The sequence below is a fragment of the Elephas maximus genome, chromosome 9, assembly GCF_024166365.1.
Source record: "Elephas maximus indicus isolate mEleMax1 chromosome 9, mEleMax1 primary haplotype, whole genome shotgun sequence".
NCBI lineage: Eukaryota > Metazoa > Chordata > Mammalia > Proboscidea > Elephantidae > Elephas > Elephas maximus.
In genome coordinates, this window is record NC_064827.1 from 60,992,511 (window position 1) to 61,016,793 (window position 24,283).

Consider the following 24,283-nt stretch of genomic DNA (forward strand, 5'->3'; position numbering starts at 1 on the left):
ATTGACCTAAAGCAGGGCTTGACAGTCTACGGCTTATGGGCCAAATCTGGACCACTACCTGTTTTTTTGTTTTTTAAAAAAGGCTTTATTATTTAGAGCAGCTTTAGGTTTACAGAAAAATTGTATAGAAAGTACAGACAGTTCCCAAGTATTTCCCCCTGCACAAATTTTCTGCAAGTATTAACATCTTGCATTAGTGTGGTACATTTGTTACAACTGAGCAAACAATATTGATACATTGTTATTAACTAAAGTCTATAGGTCTATAGTTTTTTTTTTGTTTAGTTTCACTGTTTGTGTTGTACAGTCCTATGAGTTTTGACAATTGCATAAATGTCGTGTGCCAACCATCACAGTACTATATAGACTAGTTTCCCTGCCCTAAAAATGCCCTGTGTTCTGTCTGTTCACTCCCCATCCCAAACTCCTGGGAACCATTGATATTTTCACTGTTTCTATAGTTTTGTCTTTTCTAGAATGCCATGTAGTTGGAGTCATACACTATATAGCTTTTTCAGGCTGGCTTCTTTCATTTAGAAATATGCATTTAAGGCTTTCCCATGTCTTTTTGAAGCTTGATAGTTCATTTCTTTCTTTCTGTCTTTTATTATGGTGAAAATATACATGGTGAAACATTTGCCAATACAACAATTTTTACATTTAAATTGCAGTGACATTGATTCCATTCTTTATGTTGTACAGCCATTATCACTCTCCTTCTCCAGGCTTCAAGTGGCCTGCTATTGACTTCCTATGAAGACATCCACTAAATCTGGAATTGAGGAAATTTGAGGGACGTTGTAATACAGCACTTCATGATTTCTCATATGTGTCAGGGTTCCTCCTAGCCAAAAGTAATTTGAGCTGACTATTTTGTAAAAGTGCCTCAGTTTAAAGTGAAAATGCAAAAAGATTAACTACATAACAGTAAGAAGAGGCTGGTGCCAGGCAGGTAGGCCCTGTCCAACGAGTGTTGTTGAAGTAGTTGACCTACTACTACCGACACTTTTGTTGCTGGATTATGCTGGCTAGCTGGGTGTCTGTGGTGGCATAGTGGTTAAGTGTTCAGCTGTTAACGAAAAGTTCAGGAGTTCGAATCCATCAGCCACTTCCTGGAAATCCTATGGGGCAGTTCCTATAAGGGTTGCTATGAGTCACAATTGACTCGATGACAACAGGTTTTTTAACTGGGTTTCCATCCAGTACTCACCCCATTCCAGCACATATATCTATCTGATAGGACTGCACCTATCTCAACTAATCAGGTGTGAAGGCAGAAGGTATGACCAAAAATGAAAAAAAGAGACCTCACAACTACTGCAAATGGTTTCCTAGGACTTTGCAAATGAATCTGCGAAAGTGTCGGTGCAAAACTCTGTAGGTCTTGGTTCTGGCTTGCTTTATGCATTTATTTTCTGGTTTGTTTTCTTTGGTCTTCTCCCCTTCCCCCCCCCCCCCCTTGGGCCAAAGTGCAGGGGGCAGGAGTGTTGACAATTAGTTGGTGAACTCTTCTAAAAATGTGGAAGCAGAGAAAGACTCTGGAGGAAGATTGGTATGTAGCTTCCCCCCCGCCCCGCACTGTTCCTAAGTGTGTCTTTAAGAATTTGTAGGTAAGTTGGAACAAGTGCATGGACTTCTTACTTGGCCTTACTTTAATGCAAGAAAAGGCTTGAAACCTTTCCAGTGATTTAACAGCTGCGTGGGCAGCAAGTGAAGGTGATTGTGATGAAGAATTTGTTGTGCAAAGGGTGGTTCAATCATTGAGGGCAAATTTACATAACATTAAAGGGCAAGTACCAGTTGTCCGTTAAATTGGACATTGGACATTCGTAACCCAGGGATATTTTTGTTGTTGTTTTCCTGCTGCTTTTTCTTTCCTTTTCTGCATTTCGAAAGTGGGCCAGAAATATATAACGTATGGCACGCAAAGGGAAAAAAGAAGTACGCTGTAAATGACCCTCTACATAGTCTGATTTTGGATTTCATATCATGACCTGACAAAACCATTTTAATTCTCCTGGATCCACACTTCCGAGTTGATCCATCCAGGCTATTTGCTCTTAGGTGTCCTTTGGAATCTTGAGCCTTTAAGGGACCGGTTCCCTGAAGTCACCTTCAAGTCAGGCAATACCCTAGTAAGCAGCTTAGCGGAGGCTGTTTTGCCTTGGGCATTGGGTTCTTTTGGAAAATTATCTATGTGCAGCCAGCTTCAAGAAGCAGGAACTCCGGGGTTTGGCTAGAGGCAGTGTTTTAGGATATATATGTATGTCCTTGGTGACTCTGTTTTGTAACTGATGGACCCTGAAACCATGCATTGTGTTTTGAGGCTATCTTCTGAGAAAGTAATGGGGCAATAATTTTTATAACCCACTTTCACTGTCCCCTCTTCAGAGTGCTTTCCCAATACTTTAGGGTTGACACTGTTCAATTCAAATTGTATCTACTCACAATAAATATATTCTGTTACACTAATTGTTGGTGTTTCTCTGCACATTTAAGTTTTTGACAAACCTAAGAAAATAGAGCATTTTGTATGACAGGACAATATATGTTCTCATAAGTTCTACTAAAGCTATTTAATTTCTGTTAATTCAGCTAATTCTGGAATGTTTGTCAGAACATTCTTAGAGCTGTGCCAACAACATTTCTGTACTCACCTGTGTGAGGCAGGTCAGACACAAATCAAAATTTCGACTTGCTGAAATGTAATCCTTGATGGTTAAAAAAAACTACATTGACATGAAACCAGATCTTTGCAAATTAAATTATAAGTAGAATTATTTGTCCAAGCTTGATACTTTTGAGAATGAAAAGGGCAAATTAGTAATCATACCAGGGCAACAGGAACAAATAGGTTGTTCCAGCAAACCAGGAAGTATATACTCATTGCTGTTGAGTCGATTCTCACTCATAGTGACCCAGTAGGGCAGAGTAGAACTGCCCATAGGGTTTCCAAGGCTATAAATCTTTACCGAAGCACACTGCCACATCCTTCTCCTGCAGAGTGGATGGTGGGTTCAAACCACTGACCTTTCATTTAGCAGTGGAGTGCTTAACTACTCACACCACAAGGGCTCCTTCAGAAAGTATCAAAAAAACAAAAACCAAATTCATGTCAAGTCGATTCTTACTCATAGTGACCCTATAGGACAGAGTAGAACTGCCCCATATGATTTCCAGGGAGAGGCTGGTGGATTTGAACTGCCAACGTGTTGGTTAGCAGCCTAATTCTTAACCACCGTGCCACCAGGGCTCCTCAGGAAGCATAGTCATCCTACTTATAAGTCGTATTCAGGATTTCTCAAGTGGAGGGAGAAGGGGTGCCAGAGAGTTTCTCTCTCTGTATCTACTGTGTCACTTTCCTCCTTCATTTTCGTGGGGTTTCCTAAAGTCTCCTCCAACATCCCCAGCCACTTTTTCTCATGTGTATCCACTAGAATTTGGGCTGAATTCAACATAAAAAATAAAAAGCTAAAATTAGTTTTACCCATACTTGAACTTTAGTTGCTATCTATACTTAGAAACAAAACATACCTAGTTTTGGGGAGACTCCCATGTAGCTACCAGTATGGTTGCTAGAGGTGCAACATTTATTTATATGAAAAGATAAATCTGTCTTTCCAATTTTCCTTTACAGAAAAACTTTATGACCCCTTTTTGGTATGTAAAAAGTCAACAGTGTTGGAATGTTAATTAGAAATCAAGTGAGGTATTATGCAGAGTAGCTTGTAGCTCAACAATGTGCTCTTGATTCTGTCCTATGTGGCACTCACAAGACTTCTCATATTTCCCCTAGGGAAAGGAAGAACAAGTCTTCCTTATTCGCCAATTCATGCATCTGTGCTCAATGCCTGAGATGCACGCACCATGCATGTCACAAGACATTATCATGCCTTCCATAACGTTAAAGAAGGAGGTAAACCTGTGATGGCTGGCCCAGTGCCCTCTGGAAACTTCAAGAAAATGTCAGCAAGTTCACATCAGACAGAAAGGTCAGAGGGAGGATAAGTGATGGGGAAACAAGTAATCTCAAACAGCGTTTGAAAATTGGCTTTTAAAGTAGGAAATAGGATATCTTTACAACAACTTGGACAACTACCTGTTGTCAAGTTCCTGGTATGAATGGGATCTGGGAATAAAACATCTTCAATAGTGTTTCCACATTGCCCTGGGCACATGGGAATCATCATCAAAACAAAAAGGGAGTATTCTTCAAGAGATACTGTAATGTAATAATAATAGTTTAAAGAGTAGACAAGACTGTTCTGAGTATTTTTCATCTATTATCTCAGGAAAAACCTGAGTTTGAAGTCATACAGACTTGAGTCTGAGTCCTGGCTCTGTCACTTTTTGCCTGTGTGGTCATGAGCAAGAAGGTTCTTGTTGTTGTTGTTAGGTGTCATCGAGTCAGTTCCTACTCATAGCAACCCTATGTACAACAGAAGAAGAAGAATATTCTTAAACTTCTCTAAAATCATGTTTCTTCGAATATAAAGTATTTCCTCAAATGTAAAATACTCTCAGGGTTGTTGTGGAAAATGATGAGATCAGGTATGCACCAGCACCATACCCAAAGCATATTACTTTTCCTCTTGTGTTGGACACCTTGAGAACCTCCAGATGACACAGATTAGTACTTGGTGAACATTGTTTGAAGATCAGTGAGTAGGTAGCCGTTCTGATATCCCATGATATGGGACATTCACATAAGTGCCCACTAACTTTAAGAAGATAGTATGCCTCTTCCTGCTTGGGAAGAATAGGCCCTGTTTCTATGGTTCGTTTTCTACAAACATTGGGAAGTTTGAGAGCAAAGAGCCTGGTAGGAGTCACCAAAGGAGACATAACAAGAATGGCAATGACTGAGTATCTCTTGAAAACACTGGTGGCGTAGTGGTTAAGTGCGACAGCTGCTAACCAAAAGGTCAGGAGTTCAAATCCTTCAGGCACTCCTTGGAAACTCTATGGGGCAGTTCTACTCTGCCCTGTAGGGTCACTATGAGTTGGAATCGATGGCAATGGGTTTTTGGTTTGAAAGCATCTTTTATGAAGGTCATGGGGTTAATCTGCATTTCCTTTTAGGGTCTTGAGATTTAAGATTTTTCCCAAAAAGACATTCCTGGAGAGGTATCCAAAATGTATGTAGTAGGTATCTGCACTTCATCATCAGAAATGTTTATTTCTTGTAAAGGGGCACTCATTGAGAGAAAGCTCCTCTTACGTGTTTTCTTTTTGTCAGAAACTTCTTTGTGTGATATTATTTAGCTCCATCCATCCCAGTAAGGAATATAGATAGGTTATGTTGATAATTCTTAGTACTAAAAGACTTGCTAATTAAAATAATCAAAAGCCACAGAACATCTTTGAGAGTGAAGCTGGTCCTTGTGATTAATCTCATTTTGCAAGCAAAAGAAAGAGCTTGAGCACAGAGAGAGAGACTACATGACCTAGTCAAAGCCACAGCTAGTTAAGGGAAAGAGAAAGTCTGAAATTCAGTGAACCCTGAATCTCAAATAACAATACCTTGTTCAATCAACCTGTGTTAACCTCAGAAATTTTAGGATTCTTTTCTGTGGTTGTGCAAAGGAAATTGCATTTAAGTATCACACACACATTTATACACACACACGCATTTGCATCTAATCTCTATCTATCTATATGTGAAAAAATCTATTGAGAAAATACCTTCCTAAACACTGACCTACTAGTAATAAGTACTTGTAGATTGTCAAAGGAGGAGTGTATCAAAAGTATGCAATTCTGCTGAGTCCTTCTGAGGGGACTTTCAGGCTTAAGATGCTGTATGTAGGAGTGCCAGAAATACTTTAGGATGTTACTAGGTGAAAACTCCAGGTTCTTGCTCAGCATGACTTGTATTGGCCAATAAATGAGAAACCAAGGTGGGAAAATTGTACAAGGAAATGGAATAGTAGGAGCTGCTGCCACCAAGACTGCTCGCCAAGGGCAGGCAGATAAGTTACTTTTAAAGGGGTTTACAAGTAGGGAGTTTGTGCATGTTATGTCAGCAGCATTATTAATCATACTGCACAGGCGCAGTGGGGTTTACATGTAACCTCCAAGCAAAAGCAGGATTCAAATGCAAGGTGGTCGGGGGAGGAGGCAGGGAGCTCAGCAAAGGAAACAGGATTTTTCAACACAACACCGTAGGGGAGGAAGCCAGGTAAAGAAAACATTTTTAATACAGCACTGTGGGGGTTCTATCTCACTCCTTCCGTTTCTTTTTGGATATTGGTCATTCAACACCAGTGTCCATTTTGAACTATAGTCCAGCTGGGAATTGTTTGGGATATTTTCTGGGAGGGGCAAATATTGGACCTAGGCCTTCCATTGTGGCTACTGACCTATTGTTGGTTTACAAATGACTATTACTTAATATTAAAAGAAAAAGAATGGCTTTTATGCCCCATTTATGTGGATTTTCCCTAAAAGATTTTTACTGTCTTCATACCCCAGGACCTAGTTGATGTGTTTTTATGAGTCTTTATGAGTCCAGCTCCAGCTGGGTCACATTCTTTATGCTCAAGGACAGGGAATAATGGCTCCAATATTATCTCCTAAATCATTCTTTACTTTTGATCAGAGATTGGAGATAACACATTGATGATGTACTTGCTACAGTACAGACTACACTTTCTTGGACTAATAAAAAATCTAAGGCTATTTTGTTATCTCATGTCACCTTGGCTAATGAGATCCGAGATTACCGTTGTGTTTTTATCTCATTAGCAACTTTGTAATTTGTCCCATAATGATTGATAAATTTCTTAAAGATTTCTCCAATTCAACTATACCATAACTAGGAATCAAAGCTACCAACCATACCCTGAATGTTGGGCCAATGGGTTTCTTTTTTGACTGTCGTTTTATAATGTGTAATAATTTAACATAACCTTTTCAATATTTACTAGCATCATTACTATGAATATCTACAGGTAATCTTAAAATTCTCAAAGTGTACTGCCCGTGCATTCGCCAGGAATCTAAACAAGAGATTGCCCATGTAAACTCACTGTCAGTTGGAAAGGAATCATTTAAAACTAGTACAGTTGGATCCACCGTACAAAAAAACATATATCCATAAAGAACACACAAAGTTTGTCTAGAGGAAACGGAAAGTATAGAAAAATTCACACGTGACAACCAGATTTTCATTAGAGAATGCATGGTTAACAGGATAATATAGGATGGATCTCTCCTGTTGGAGGTCTTCAGTTAATCTGTTTAAAACATACTAAGTGTTCTTCTCAAGGGCAAGCTGCCCCTCCTTGATTTACCTATTAACAGTCATGGGTCGCTTTCTCAGAAGCAGAAGTGTCACAAAACTATTTTTATGAGAGAAGAACTTCTAATTCAAGAGTTACAATATTTAAGCCCCTAGTTAAATAATTTAGGAGAAAGGAAAAAGGCTTCTTATATCCGGAAAGTAGGACCTTAAAACATCAGCGATGTTCCCACATAAAATCCATAGTATTCCTTTACTCAGTCTTACGTAGTTAATTTCTGTTCCACATGATCCTGGATCAGCTGCAGTCTGTGAACCCATCAGCTTCTGCATAAGAGTTTTGGGAATCTTGATTCAGTCTAGTCACAGTTCTTTTCATAAGTCTAATATAGCCCATCTTTTGTTGAGATATTCTGGTTAAACATTTTCAGCAAATCAGAAAAGTGAAAAACTTATCTGCAGATGACAAACTTAATATAGCCATGATTAATTTATAAACATAATACCCTTAATTATAAAAAATTCATAGCCAAATAAAGTCAGTTTAAAAAAAATTTAGACAAAAATATTTTTACATATAATGATTAACCTCATTTTTAAAGAGCCTCAGGTAGAATACACTATATGATAATTTTGAGACATAATACCATATAGTCAGGATATACCAAAACTATCAATTCTGTAAATACCTGAATAGTAATAAAAAGAATTCGTAGGTAAACAACGTGAATGCCCCAGTCAAACCATTGGCTCTGATGCTGGATTCAGAAATAAAGTTGTGGCCAAGTTAGCAATAAAGAAATAATAATAAAATTATGGCATAATATTATGCATTTGCAGTCTAATGTTAGGCAAAGACATAAGATGAAATACTAACATAAATTTTGACTCAAAGAGAATCAGGCATTTCTCTTGATTTTGACTTTATTAAATAAAACTTTTTAGCAGATCTCCTTGATAAATTTTTTTTGTGGCTTTCTGTGAAGTTTCAGAGCTGTAAGTGTTTATTATAGGTCACCGTGAAACAATACTTAAGTTATTTAACCAAAGATCTTAAAGTAAAAACATTAGCTTTTTTTTTTTTTAAGCCACATGGCTTTGTTTTCAACTCAGGAATCTTATTCTAATGAGAGGCCAAACCTTTGCCTTCGAGGCAGATTACAAAAGAATAAATTAACCCTTCAATTCAGAAGTCAAAGAAAATTTTGTTATTTTAACAGCAAGAAACCCAATTCTTGGTTTTACATGCTACTTAACATTAAAGCTCTCAAAAATCTCCTGAATTAAACCTTTAAATTTTAGTCAGACCATGAAGGTTAATATTGTGTGTCAACCTGGCTGAGCCATGATTCTCAGTGTTTATATGTGATCACTCCTATGATGGGATCTGCTGTGAGTTGCCAATCAGTTGAAAGGGAATTTCCTTGGGGGTGTGGCCTGCATCTGAATATAAGCAGATGTTCTGGCTTTTTCCTTGCTCTGGAGCGTGTGGCTGCCTCCTGTTTGTCTGACCTCTGGTTCTTGGGACTTGAGCTATCAGCTTGTCTGCGGATCTTGGGATTCGTTGATATTCACAGCCTATGACTGGAGCCCTGCTCTCCAACCTACCAATCTTGGGTTTGCCAGCCCCTCCAGCTAAGCGAATCAGGAGAAGCCTTGGGGTCTTGTCTGCCAATCTTGGGACTCATCAATATTCACAGCCTACGAGCAAGAGCCCTGCTTTCTGACCTGCCAACCTTGGGTTCACCAGCCCTTGCGGTGAACCCAAGATCTAATCCACGGACTTGGGATGTTCCAGCGTCTACAATCACATGAGCCATTTCTTTGATATAAATTTCTCTCTATATATATTTATACACTTCACTGGTTTTGTTTTTCTAGAGAACCCAGCCTAAGACACAGATAACTAAAACTTGTGACCATATTAAGTAAATTTCCTTTTAATAAACCTCTTAAATATTGTCTTTGTTCTATATCTCTTATAGTACATCTTTTCAAAATGGCAAAAAGGAACACACTCATTAGCAGACTCAAATTTTATATATATATATATCTGTCTTTTGTGGCATAAAAAACAGAAGTGTATAAGCTTAAATTATGACAAATATCTATTAACTCAATTTAACATCAATAAGTTACCTAAAAGATCTTCTTTATACCATAAAACATAACTGTTGAAAGATTCTAAGTTTTCATTCAAATTTTATTATGTCCTGTATTTTCCCAATGTAATTTTAGCCCTTAAAGATTTTATCACCTGCCTTTGGAAATCACAGTCTCTGTTCAACTGACTAATTCATTGATATGGATATAACTCTAAGTGTCTAGCTAGGGTTGGAAACATTTTCCCAGGCAATTTCAGGTATGTCTCATTGTGATTTCTATTTTTTGGCTTCTTAAAGTTCCTCTAAAATAGAGAGAACTTGTTTACAGTTCTTTTATGATTGGGAGCCTCCCAATTTCTGATAACTGTAGTAAGCTTCCTGGAAGCTTCCTGGAACTATAAGACCTTGGAGACTGGGGATTGGAGAGGCCAGCTGTTTCCCCACCCTCCCTGTTTTTGACTCTTGGCAGAAGATAAGAGCAGGTCATTCTGACTCATTTACATATGTTTAGATTGATCTGAGCATTTTAAAAGGCTATCTACCCAGTAAATATCAAAGCTCTTTAGCAATTTTGTATATGAATCCATCGATTCTTGGCTAGCAAGACTGGGATCTGGGGGGATCTGCTCTTGCCACGCCCATACTCTCTTGACTCATGAAAGACAAGATTGGGTCATCCCAATTCATTTACATATGTTTAAGTTGGCCTAGGCATTTTGAAAAGCTATCTACCCAGTAAATACCAAAGCTCTTCAGCAATTTTGTGAATGAACCCATCAATTCTTGGCTAGCCTTTATTTCTTTTCCTTTTTTCTCTTAGGCTTGTCTTATGCCTCCTTTTAACCACTCTGGAACTAGTAGTTTTACTTTAAGACAAAATTATCCTTTTTCCTTCAATAAAACACATTTCATATAACATTTAGCTTAAGTTACTTAGAAAGGTTTTGCTTTTAAGATTGACTTAAAGTTTTTCAATATAAGTACTAAAACTCTAAATCATAAGACAAGACACAGTTTTTCTTGGATAAGGAAAGAACTGAGGTTCTAAGACATCCTTACAATAAACAGCAATTCTCAGTCATAGTCTAGACCAGAAGCAAGCTCTCAGAAAAAAATAAATAAATAAAGACAGAAAGACCATATAAACTCACTGAACAATACCACACAAAACAAGGATATGGGGATTCTAGTTTCTTAAAGTGTGTATAGCAATTTTTAGTGAGATCAACTCAATTCAACAAAAATAACAGGTTTTAGATAAACTTATTAACTTTCCAGAGTGTCAGATGGAGGAATATTATGGTGATTCTTTATTGAGAAACTATATCATAAAACAGGTATAGAGCTACCACTTCTCCCTGCAAATTTTATAAAACAGACCAGGAGCTGCCACTTCTCCCTGCATATTTCATAATACAGGTCAGGAGCTGCCACCTCCCCCTGCAAATTTGGCAAAACAGAGTGCTATTTTCCAGATTTTGTCTGAGCCACAAAAAGAAACCTAACAAGGAATGCCACGGGGTTTCGGTTTCGACAGTGTTTTGCTTAGACCAGTGTGTACATTTGTTACGCAAGAATTTGCTTGCAGGTGGCAGGCAGCTTAGCGCTCTAGCCTGTCTGTTGACCACCTTATCCTGTCATGGGAGTCTTTAATGCTCATAATGAGCACTGGTGACCACCCTAATGGCTTTTACTGGTCGACCAGTGCCCGAATTTTTGTGGTTTATAGTGGCTCAGAGCTATTGGAAAATAGAACTACCTCTTTAATGTTTCAAATGCCCAAATCTGGACCTAAACTGCAGTTCACCAAGAGTTACTAGATATCACTCTTGAACAAATGATCAAGCAAAAATCTAAGAAAGATTCTCCTTCACTAAATAACTGGTTTTTCAAACAAATATGCTGTACAAAACTTAACATGAGAAAAAGAACAAAAAGGATAAGCAAAGGCTCATTTTCCAAGAGCACTCACCACATCAGTGTCAAAGGGATATGGAGTGTGAGTGCTTGGGTCCAGAAGATAGGACCTGTCTTTTTGCTGACTTCTGCGTGGCAGTCCAGATCTTCTCAAGGTCGACTGGATTCATGGTTTTAGAATCCCTGCAACAACTACACCATTAACTCTTGTAGGGTAAAAACACCACAAAGTTTAGTAAAGCAAAAAGAAAGGTTTTATTTGGCATATGTTTAAAAGGGCAAAAGTAGGAAAGGGACAAACATGCTGCCAGAGCCATGTTTGTTCGAGTCTCTGTTCCAGTTCTTAAGGATGCATTTTAGTGGGCCGCATTCTGGGATTCCTTGAATGTTCCCCATTCTCTGGATATACACACTCACACAACCTGATCTGGTGCACCAACTGAACAGGTACTTGAGCCTTTTATGCACCCAGTGGTCAATTTCTCATGCGTCTTGGGACTCTTCTGAGGCCTTACCTAGGAATTACCCTGTTGTTTACCAAGTAACCTCAGATTCCTAATACCCTCAAAGGTCAATTTCTCCCGCTTCTTGGGACTCTTCTAAGGCCTTACCTAGGTACTTACCAAACAACCCAAGCACATTTTGTGTCTCCCACAGAGCCATCGTTTGGGTCCCGGGGGGAAATGGCTTTTAGAGCTGCCCCAAAATCTCCAGGAGAAATCTCCTGTTGGCACTAGACATCGGGGCTGGTCTGTTTTCCAATCCACCTCAGGAACCAAGCAGATGGCTTCTGGCTGGCTTGCCAGAAATGTGACTGGGTAGAAATCTCAGGTTCTTGCTCAGCCTGACTCTTGTTGGCCAATAAACGAGAGACCAAGGGGGGAGAACAGGAAAGACAATTTTATTTTGTTGTACAAGGAAAAGGAGGCAGCCAGAGCTGCTGCTGCCAAGACTGCTCACCAAGGGTGGGCAGGCAAGTTACTTTTAAAGGGTTTACAAGTAGGGAGTTCATACATGTAATGTCGGCAACATTCGTAATCATACTACACGGGCGCAATTGAGTTTACATACAACCTCCAAGCAAAAGCAGGATTCAAATGCAAAGCTGGTATGTGTGTGGGGGAGGGGGCAGGAGCAGGGGGGAGGAGGCAGGGCTCAGCAAAGGAAACAGGATTTTTCAATACAACACTGTGGGGGGAGGAAGCCAGGTAAAGAAAACATGATTTTTTAATACAGCGCTATGGGGGCTCTGTCTCAAGGATGTAAGGTGGTTTACTTCAATTCTATGTGTTACCCTGTTTCTGGCCCTTTCCATTTGGCCAGCCTACAGAGAGCATGTCAAAGCCAGCCGCCAGTACCAGTTCTCAATGCTGGTATTTGTCTAAGATTCTGGCTTTTGCCTACAACCTCTTTCCCACCTTCGTAAGTATTCTGTTATTTTGAATTCTCAGCTGCCTGGGCTGTCTGATGCCCTTAGATCTTACTCTGGTTTTTAGAATCTGTCTCAGGCCTTTTTCTCTGGCCGACTGGTCTCACACCCCCTCCATAATACTAGGTAACAGACTTTGTATACATGGCTTGTGTCCCAACCAAGTTAGTAGCTATATAATATTTTGAGATATTGAAGGTTGTTTTCCTTTTTACCCTTTGCTTCCTTGACTGAACTACCCTTTCCCCATCAGTCAAGTGGCAGCAGTAGCATCCTAAATGGCCTAGAGGAGAGAGGCTATACAGCCAAGAACAAAAAGTCAAATTTTTGGCTTTGAATCTAAAGTAGGCTTTTACTACTTTAGCAAATTCATAGCAGAGACAAAAGCAAAGACTTTTAATTTGTAATAGGTGAGTTGTTTGAAAGAGAAAGTATTTTTAAGTTCAGAAGCTTGGCTTTGAAAATCAAGAGCCAAAATCCAAATATAAAGTCTATACCATAATTATCAGATTTGGGGGAAATATAGGATGATGTAAGAGCAGTTTTCCTAGCCAAAAGGAAATAAAATTTCTACCAGTTGGCAGAAGAAAGAGAATTGGAGAGGACATGAAAGAAACTTGGCCTCATGGGTGTAGTTTCTATCCTTTACACTGTTTGGGCTGAGTTCCAATAGGGATATGGAGGAAACACATCAGCTATGCCCCTGACGTTTAGGGGGGCTCTCAGATCAGGAGAACCATTACCAAGCTCCACAGAGAGTTGCCTGGTGGGATAGCACACCTTATAGAGAAGCCTCAGTCTCTAAAAGCATGGAGGTATCCAGGTAGATGGGCCTGAGGGCACCTTCTCAGAATCACACACACCCCTGCATAGTGTAGGAGAACCTTCAAAAGTTTCCAAATGAAGGACAGAAGTGTCTGAAACTGAGGCCAGTGGACCTGGAGAGTTCAGGACAAGAAGGAAAAAGAGTGACTTGTGAAATCCTGACAAGCCAGGTGGACACAGACATTTCAGCATATTGTAGTGGGAAAAGTCAACCAATACAAGGGAAACAGGGATTGCTTATCTCAGCAGAAGTCAGCCAGGTGATGACCATGAACCATATTCCTCTCCCCTAAACTCAGGATTATAGACCATTCAGGATGTAGATAATCCAGATCATAGATTACTCCTAAGAAGGGATGGAAAGAGGTGAAGGGAGAAAATTCTAATTTGATTATTTATCAAAAAAGAACTGAGTTTAAACTGGAGGTAACTGAGATTACTTTGAATTGCAGGGCTACAATCTCCACCATCAGTGAAATAAGAACTCTAGAGCTAAACTAATTTCAGTTATAAGGAAATCATTTCCATTTTGCACAGATTGTGTGTGACTGTGAAATGTATTCTCGTTATATTGCTATAGGTCTTTTCTAAACCTAAAACTGAGGCTTTCCTCAAATCTAAGGCCTTGCTGGCAATCCTGGAGCTCTTCTGTACAGACCAGGGAGTTCTGCTTGGTTCACAATTACTGCAGCTCTTTGAGCTTACCATCTGAGATGGCTACATAGTCTCAGTGATAGCTAACCTCTGGACTAACCCCAGAACATGGGTGTTTATGAAGCTGGATCTCTGAGGGACCTATAATTAAAGCAATGAACAAACATGGCTTTCAAGGTCCCATGCTGCACTTTGGCCTTTGAGAACACCTTTATAGTATTTGACATATCCAATAGCCCTCCCACTATCATCTTCCAGTGGTTAATGATTTAATGAATTTAATGGCTATCAGTAATTACTGTTGTTGTTGTTGTATGCCATCGAGTTGATGCTGACTCATAGCAACCCTATAGGACAGAGTAGAACTGCCCCATAGGGTTTCCAAGCAGCGGCTGCTGGATTTGAACTGCTGACCTTTTGGTTAGCAGCCGAGCTCTTAACCACTATGCCACGAGGGCTCCAGTATTAGTAATTACTAACATTAAATGTTTATTCTATTCTGGCAGTATCTTGAGCATTTTACACAATTATCTCACTTAGTCCACACAACAAATCTATGAGGTAAATATTACTACTAATCACATTTTGCAAAAAAGGAAGCTGAAGGCTAGTGAGGGCAGCATAACTTGTTCAGGCCATGTAGCTAGTAAATAGCATAGAAAGCCTGACTTCACAGCTTGAATGCCAATCATGACACTACATTGCTTATCATTATTGGGACAGCTTCCTGATCTACTCTAAAAATCTAGCTTCACACAGGTAACTGACACAGATATTCCTGGATGGAGTATAATAACATCTGACTTAACTACTTGATCTATGTTTGAGAACACACAGAGTAATTACTGGTCTACATATACAAACAAGCCTTTTTCATGATACTGGAAAATTCACAACAGTTCAAAAAGTATTTTTGAAAAGGGAAAAATTGAGGAAAATGTAAATGCAAATCCATTAAAAAAAAGAAAGAAAGAAAGAAAAGAAATACCATTAACAATTCCCAGAAAAGAAGAAACACATAAGAAAGGCATTGTCCAAATATGAAGCAAACAAACTTTTGGATTAAGATAGTCTAGTGGGTTTATACCTTGAAAATTCACTTTGCTTTAAATGCATAGAAACAGCAGATTAAATATAAAGATAGAAATGAGGACTGACCACAAATGGGCATGAAGGACCTTTTAGGGGTGATAGAAAATGTTCTAGAACTGAATTGTGGTGATAGATCCATAACTTCACAAATTTACTAAAAATCATCAAATTTTACACTTAAAACAGGTGAATTTTGTGGTATACAAACTATACTTCAATGGAGTCCTTAAAATACATAATTATTGGAATAAAACCTCAACATAAAGAAAACAATAATCCTCACTACAGGAGCAATAAGCAACATCATGATAAGTGGAGAAAAGATTGAAGTAGTCAAGGATTTCATTTTACTTGGATCTACCATCAACACCCATGGAAGCATCAGTAAGGAAATCAAGTGATGTATTGCAACGGGCAAATCTACTGCAAACCCAAAAAAATTTCAAAGTATTAAAAAGCAGAGATGTCACATTACAGATTAAGGAGCCCTGGTGGAGCAGCCATTAAGCTTTCAGCTGCTAACCAAAAGGTTGGCAGTTTGAATCCACCAGCCACTCCTTGGAAACCCTATGAGGCAGTTATACTCTGTCCTATAGGGTCGCTATGAGTCGAAATTGACTCGATGGCCATGGGTTTGACCCAAGCCATGGTGTTTTCAATCGCATCATATGCATATGAAAGCTGGACAATGAATAAGGAAGAATGAAGAAGAATTGACACCTTTGAGTTATGGTGTTGAAGAATATTGAATATATCATGGACTGCCAAAGGAATGAACAAATCTGTTTTGAAAGAAGTACAGCTGGAATGCTGCACAGAAGCGAGGACGGCAAGACTTCGTCTCATGTACTTTGGACATATTATCAGGAGGGACCAGTCTCTGGAGAAGGATATCATGCTTGGTAAAGTAGAGGGGCAGCTAAAAAGAGGAAAACCCTCAGTGAGATGGATTGACACAGCGGATGCAACAATGAGCTCAAGCATAACAACAATCATGAGGATGGCACAGGACCTGGCAGTGCTTCGTTCTGTTGTACATAAGGTTGTTATGAGTCAGAACCAACTTGATGGCACCTAACAACAACAACAATGACAACACTGGAATAAAAATGTTATAGTCAAGAATACTCTCTAAACTGGCCTAGATGAAAAGTTAATTAGCAAATTGAAGACATTACTGGGGAACTCAGTCAGCATACCATGCAGAGTGGCAAAGAGATTAGATACGTAAGTGCATTAAAAGCCATGGAAGATATTCTGGAGCCACTGAGGCTGGAAGAGCCCCTAGATCTATTGCCCTGAGATAATCTTTAAACCTTAAACCAAAAATATCTCCTGAAGTCTTCTTAAAACCAAACCAAACAATATTTTAGCTTAATTGGTAAAGTATGTCTGCCTTAAGCATTGTGCTCTTTTAAAGAAAAATCTATATGGGATCAAATTGACAACAGCAATTTATAAGGTTAGATAGGAAGCTTAGGGGGCTGTGAGTTTATGTTAATGGGGAAGGAATGATTTAGAAAAGGAGGGTGAGAGTGGTTGTATAACTTGAAGAATGTGATCAGTGTCACTTAATTGCACATATAGACATTTTTGAATTGGTGTATGTTCTGCAGTATATATTTTCAACAACAAAAAATAAGTAAAATAAATTATATTAAAAAGAAAAAGAAAAAAAATGAGGTTCCAACATTTGCTTAATAGAAGAAAAGAATGAAGGCTGGATAAAGGAGCAATATTTGAAGTCAGAATTGTTAAGAATTTCTAAAAAAATGAAGACAGACTGATTTATTTAAGAAATAGTCATCAGGTCCTTATTTTGTGCCAGGCACCAGGAACATAACAGTGAACAGAATTAAATCTCTGCCCTCACTCAGATAAGATATGTACTTTCTGTACTAATCAGTATAAATTTAAAAAAGTCCACACCAAGCTATATCATAATAAAACTACAGAACATTAAGGATCAAGTTATAATCTGAAAAGCTTCCAGAGAAAGTGAATGATTATCTCCAAAGTAATGACAGATCAACAGCAGATTTAATATCAGCAACAGTGGAAGCCAGAAAACAGTAATGACAGTTCTGATAAGAAATAACCACCTGCAAAGGATTTTTTACCCAGACAAACTATGATTGATGAATAAGTGGGAGGAAAAGACATATTCAGATACACAAAAACCAAAAGAATTTACCATCATAGTTCATTAAAAGAACTATTAAAGATGTAATTTAGAAGAAAGGAAATGAACAGAGGGAAGACATGGAGTATAAGAAACAATAAAAAAAGATATGTCAGTAAATTTAACTATTTCCTGTAAAAAAAAGAAAAACTAAGTTTTGAGTGTTTTTAAATAGAGTTAAAAATATAACTGTAGAGTCCAAAGGTCTAATGGACCACATGAACCACAGCCTCCGCCAGCCTGAGCCCAGGAGAACTGGATGGTGCCTGGCTACCACCACTTATGGCTCTGACAGGGATCACAATAGAGGGTCCTGGACAGAGCAGGAGAAGAGTGTAGAATAAAATGCAAATTCACACACACACACAGACACACAACCAGACTTACTGGTCTGACAGAGACTGAAGGAAACCCGAAGACTATGGCCCCCAGACACCTTGCTTACTCAGAACTGAAGCCACTCCCAAAGTTCACCTTTCAGCTAAAGATTAGACATGTCTATAAAACAAACCATAACACACGTGTGGAAGATGCTTCTTAGTTCAGTCAAGTATATGAGAGGAAATGGGCAACACTTGCCCAAAAGCAAAGATGAGAAGGCAGGAAGGGACAGGAAACCTGGACTAATGGACGTGGGGAACCCAGGGTGGAAAGGAAAAGGGGGAGAGTGCTGACAAATTGCAGGGACTGCAACCAATGTCGCAAAATACTTTGTGTATAAATTTTTGAATGAGAAACTAATTTGTGCTGGAAATTTTCGCCTAAAGCACAATAAAACAAACAAAAAACAACTATAACTCTAAATGACAATAAGGAGATGGGAGTGGTATTCTGTGAGTCATTAAAGCATCTTAAGACCTGTGTTGATGTTAGTTGGATAATAGGAACACTGAATTATTATAGACTTAGTTAGGAAAATTTCTAAGTCATGATGTATATAGAACTTTAATTTAAGAATATAAATATTATCCGTGACTTCCAAATTCAGGGGGGGTGGGGAAAGTTGGTGAATACCAGAAACTTTATCAAGGAATAAAATTTATCAAGGAATGGAAAGAGAAAAAGCAACAATGAAAACAAGAAAAATGTTAGTAAACAGAAAACACAAATTAAAAATGGTAGAAATAAGTTAAATGTATCACTAATTACAAAACATAAATAAATTAAAATCACTTATCTAAAGACAAAACTTACAAAATGGAGTTTTAAAAGTCTAGCCCTATGTATCTGGGAAACCCTGGTGGTATAGTGGTTCAGTGCTATGGCTGCTAACCAAAGGGCCGGCAGTTCAAATCTGCTAGGAGCTCCTTGGAAACTCTATGGGGCAGTCCTACTCTGTCCTATAGGGTCACTATGAGTCGGAATCGACTCAACAGCACTGGATTTAGTTCTGGTTTTGCTGTGTATCTGGGAGACTCATCTAAAACAAAATCCCCAGAAAGATTAGAAATAAAAAATAAGGGGATGGAAATAGATATGTCACTTAAATATTAATACTGCAAAAACTGGGGTAACAATATTAATTACAAGAGAAAATATAATTTCAGGCAACTGTGAAACAAACTTAAATGTGGCATAATTTTAAGAGATTGATAGAGTGTAAGAAAATAGAAGCCATTTGAACATGATGTTAAGGACAAATTCTTTTATTGCCAGGGATCATGACACTGGAGGAGAAAATGTAATCCTAATATAACTTGGCCAAACATTGGACAGTATTTACATGGGCATAATAATGTAAATAATTCTATTTATTGATTTGTAAATTTTAGAGTCATCTCAGAAAAACCAACAAAGTCTTGGTTATGGTTGTAGGCAGAATTCATATGTTAACGACATGATGAAGTAAAAATAAAAGTATGCTGATACACAGTGGCACTGGAAGGGGGCAGGAAGTACATGGGAATTAGTATTGTCATACAAAGTGAAGAGAAATTAATATTCTCAAATGAATTAATATTCTCTGAGTGTCAAGAGCCCCTGACAGAAGATTATGGAATAAGAAATGGAAGTTTAAGCATATCGTTTCAAGCTAAACAGATAACCAATAAAAGAACTAAAAATAATAATATAAAACCATCCAAAGGAATGGAGGAGAGTGGGCCAGATCTTCAACATTCATAAATGGGAATCAGTACAGAATGTCTAAAATTGAAAAATCAAGAAATTGAGGTATAAGAATGTGTAATATATAGCACAATGTGGTAATCAATAAAAGTTCTGAACTCTGAGAAGAGGCTGCAGAGGGAGAATAGAACTGGGAACGGAACATGGTAGTGCACGAGACTATTGTTTGTCATTATAAGCTGAGCTATTTGATATGTTACTATATCCATAAATTACTTCAATAAAAGTAAATATTTTAAAAACTTTTTAAATAAAGGAGCTGTACCTGAAAAGAACTCTTACATTGTGGGCTTGGGTCACTGCATTTTCCCATGCAACCTGAACAAATTATTGGAGTGTAAACTGGAGCCACTGGGTGTGTGCTGCTTGAAAAGAGTGGTGTTTCTATGGTATTTCTGAGATTTTTATGGTATTAGGCTTTGATACTGAAACTTTGGCTCTACCATTGTCAATTGCTATTGTTGTTAGTTTCCGCTGAATGGCTCGGGCTCATATCAACTTTTATGTATAACAGAATGAAAACTTGCTTGTCCTGCACCATCCTCATAGTTGTTCATATAGTTGAGCCCATTGTTGCAGCCACCTTGTCAATCCATTTCATGAAGAGTTTCCTTGTTTTCATTGACCCTCTACTTTACCAAGCATGATGTCCTTTTCTAGCGATTGGTCTTTCCTAATGACATGTACATAACTACCACGAATTTTCATATCAACTAACATTGAGGCCAAGGTATAGGGGTCCTTCCTGACTTAAGGGGCACATCTGTATTTCTACTCCCCTGCCAGGAAGCAGCAATCAACGATCATTAAGTCTTATTTCTGAATGTACAGAAAGCTGGCCAGAAAACATGGGATGGCCTTGAAAATATTTTGACCAGGGTCTTCATTCTTTGGCTAGAAATCTTCTCTTCCCATCAGATAAAATTTACCCTTAAAGGGTAAATTGCCATCTAAGGTACAATTGGTCTCTTCCTGTCTGGAGCAAAGAAGAGTGAAGAAAATCAAAGACTCAAGGAAACAGTCCAAAGGACTAATGGACCACATGAACCTCCATCAGCCTGAGATCGGAAGAACTAGATGGTGGCTAGCAACCTCTACCAGTCTCTCTGACCAGGACCAAAATGGTAGGTCACGGACAGAGTGGGAGAGAACTGTTGAACAAAATTCAAACTCATAAATTAGCCCAGACTTACTGGTCTGATAGAGACTGGTGGAACCCCAGAGACTATGGCCCTTAGACACCCTTCAGACTTGGAACTGAAATCACTCCTGAAAACCAAAACCAAACCTAGTGCCGTCGAGTCGATTCTGACTCATAGCGACCCTATAGGACAGAGTAGAACTGCCCCATAGAGTTTCCAAGAAGTGCCTGGTGGATACAAACTGCCAACCGTTTGGTTAGCAGCTGTAGCACTTAACTACTATGCCACCAGGGTTTCCAAATCACTCCTAGAGATCATATTATAGCCGTACAACAGATAAGCATATAAAATGAACAGTAACACCAGTGAGGAATGTACACCTTAGAACAATCAACTGTATGAGACCTAAAGGGAACCATTGGCCCAAAAGCAAAGTTCAAAAAGGACAGTAGGAGCAGAAAGCTGGGCTAATGAACACAGGGAACCCAGGGAGGAAGGGGGGAGAGTGCTGACACATTCAGGTGTTTGCAACCAATGTCATGAAATAAGCTGTGTATAAATTGTTAATGGGAAGCTAATTTGCTCTGTAAACTTTCACCTAAACAACAATAAAATGTTCAGAAAAAAAAAAAAGAGTAAATTGCTTCTTGGAGGGGCATTTGGAAGCTAGGTGACAGAACTAGAAGGGAACCTTACTTTTCTCAGTATACACTTTGGTACTTTTAAATTTGGGGAATAGATTTTGTTTTTTTATTTAAAGAGTCTATGGAAACCCACCTGCTTGATCTCTTTGCCAAATTGATATATTAACTAATTTTTAAGGTTCTTTGCGTAAGGGTTTTTAAGAAGAGAGGACTTTCAGGGTCTAATCCCAAAGATCCTGTTGACATTTTTATAGGGAAGGTACTCAATAAATATTTGCTGACACTGGTGATGTTACTGTTGATAACAATTATGATAGTACCAAGGATGAAGTGAGCCACAGACCAGTCCATCACCCCAGAAGCCAAAACACTGTACCTTGTGAAGGGTCAACACTGATTTCCCTAGAATGGTATGTCAACAACATCACTGCTGTTTTCCCTGGGGGCTAGGTACTACCTTTGGAATGACTTCTATTTGCTATATCCTCTGTAATCTCTAGCAAATTATTCTGCCCCCAAAATGAGAGTTCCAGATATCTCATCATCAGGTTCAGTAGCTCTGACTCTGGAATTCTCTCCACTCAGTGGCAGATGAAAGGGACCCATGTGTTTAGAAGGAACCCACCTTTCAGAGAGCCATAAATGCTTACTAGCCAAGTAAAGCATCAGGTACATAAAACATATTATTAGGTGATGTGTTCTTTTCTCTCAGGTGCCAAACATCCACTGAAGTGTTGTTTGACAATTGCAGACCTGCAGAACTGTGGGGGAGGCGAGACATGCAAATCACTGCCACCTAGACACACAAGTTAGCCCAATTAATCATGCATCAGCCGTCTGAACGCAGCTTGGCCCAAGGCTGATCTTGGAATTCCACATCCTTCATCACATAGACATGATCTTTGTCACAGAGGATTCCCTATTCATGTTCCTCCCTCCATCCCTCTTTCTTCTCTTTTCTTCTTCTCTCTTATCCTCTCTTTACTCGCCAGATATCCTTTGAGATGTGTATGCCAATAAGAAGGTGACAAGAATCTTATGTCAACTCTAAACTCAGAAAAGTCTGAAAAACCCTAACACCAGGAGCTGAGGTGTGTTTTGCCAGGGCTTCAGACTGGTTCTTCCCAGTTCATTTGTGACCCACGAAGCGAAACCAGAACTCAAAATTTTTTAATTTGGATGATCTTGGATTATAACCAGAATGGGAAAAATTACAGGTTGAAGCTCTGGAATGGGAGATTCAGAACAGGCATAGTGAACCCTTTCAGGAGCCTGATGAATGAGTTTTGATTATTGCCAGTACTGAGGGGAGCAACATACATTCAAAGCAGTGCAGTTAGCCACCATCTTTGAAAAAGGCACCACTGTGTCTGACTGCACAAAATTCAACAAGCAAGGGATTCGGTTGCTATGCCACATGTATACTGCCCTTGTTTTCTAAGAAAGAGATTAAGTTTCTAGCAGGGCTTTGACCCATAATTTCTCCTGTTCCAGTTATGGTTCCAGTTCACCTAAATTTAAAAAAATTCAAGTCTGTTTTGGTTTTGTTCCTTGGCCATGATTAAACCGGGAAGAACAGGTTCAAAGCCCTGGTTTTTGCCAGACTCCAGCATAGGAACAGGTGAAACAAACTCCAATTAAAACTGAGCGATTTCCTAACTTTGCCCTAAAAAAAAAAATCCAAATCAAAAGCCTCAGCCTTCTCAAATAGAGGGAAACTCTGGATATATATAAAGATAGAAGTATCCAAAGCAAAAGTCTAAAAGGGTTGTAGTTTGCCCAAATTAAAAAATACAAAGAAAAAATTACCAGTGATCCTGAAGTCAAGTCAACTACAAAGTTGCTAAAGGGCAGTTTGTATCAATCCTTTTCCATGTAACTCTAAAGAAAGAAACAAAAAGTTTACTCACACTATTCAGTTTTTTTAACCTTGAACAGCAGATTTTTTTAATTAGTTTCCATTAAGTGTTCTAAGGAAAATACAATCATCTGTTGGTTTAAATAAGGAGCCCTGGTGGCACAGTGGTGAAAGTCTTCTGCTGCTGGCCAAGAGGGAGGCGGTTTGAACCCACTAGCTGCTCCGCGGGGGAAGGATGTGGCAATCTGCTTCCGCAAAGATTTGCAGCTTGGAAAGTCCATGGGGCAGTTCTACTCTGTCCTATAGGGTCACTATGAGTCTAAATCAACTCATTGGCAATGGGTTTGATGGGGATTTGGTTAGTTTAAATAAGACCTAGTAGTCAAGGTTCTGTTGTTATTCATAAAGTTTTTTATTGGCTAATTTTTTGAAGTATATCGCCAGGCCCTTCTTCCTAGTTCTAGAAATGGAAATCACGGTTGGTAAAGTAGCGGGTCAGTTAAAATGAGGGAAACCCTCCATTAGATGGATTGATACAATAATTACAGCAATGGGTTTAAACATAACAACTGTGAGGATGGCATGGACTGGGCAGTGTTTCGTTCTGTTATACGTAAGGTCACTATGAGTCAGAGCTAACTCAAGGGCAACTAATAATAATAATAATCCAAGGCTATATCATCCATTCCCGGGACTGAAATGTGTACATTGGTAATGACTCCCAAATGTTGATAACTACAGAGAGACCTACTCCTGACCTAGAGATCCAAATGCTCAAGTGCCTGCTGTTCACTGCCACACACATAACAAACTCAACACAGCCAAACTGAACTTATCTCCATCCCTTATGCTGTTTCTACCCTTAGTTCTCATCTCAGCAAACTGTACGGTCACTCACCAAGCCACTCAATCCCAGAAATTACCAACCAAGTTGGCTCTAATTGCTAAATTTCTCCAGAATCTGGATTCTTCCATCTCCAATGCCATGTCTTAATTTTAAGCCTCATCATCTGTGAAGAGACCACCGAGTAGCCTTTGGACTTGTCTCCCTTTCTCTTGTTTCCT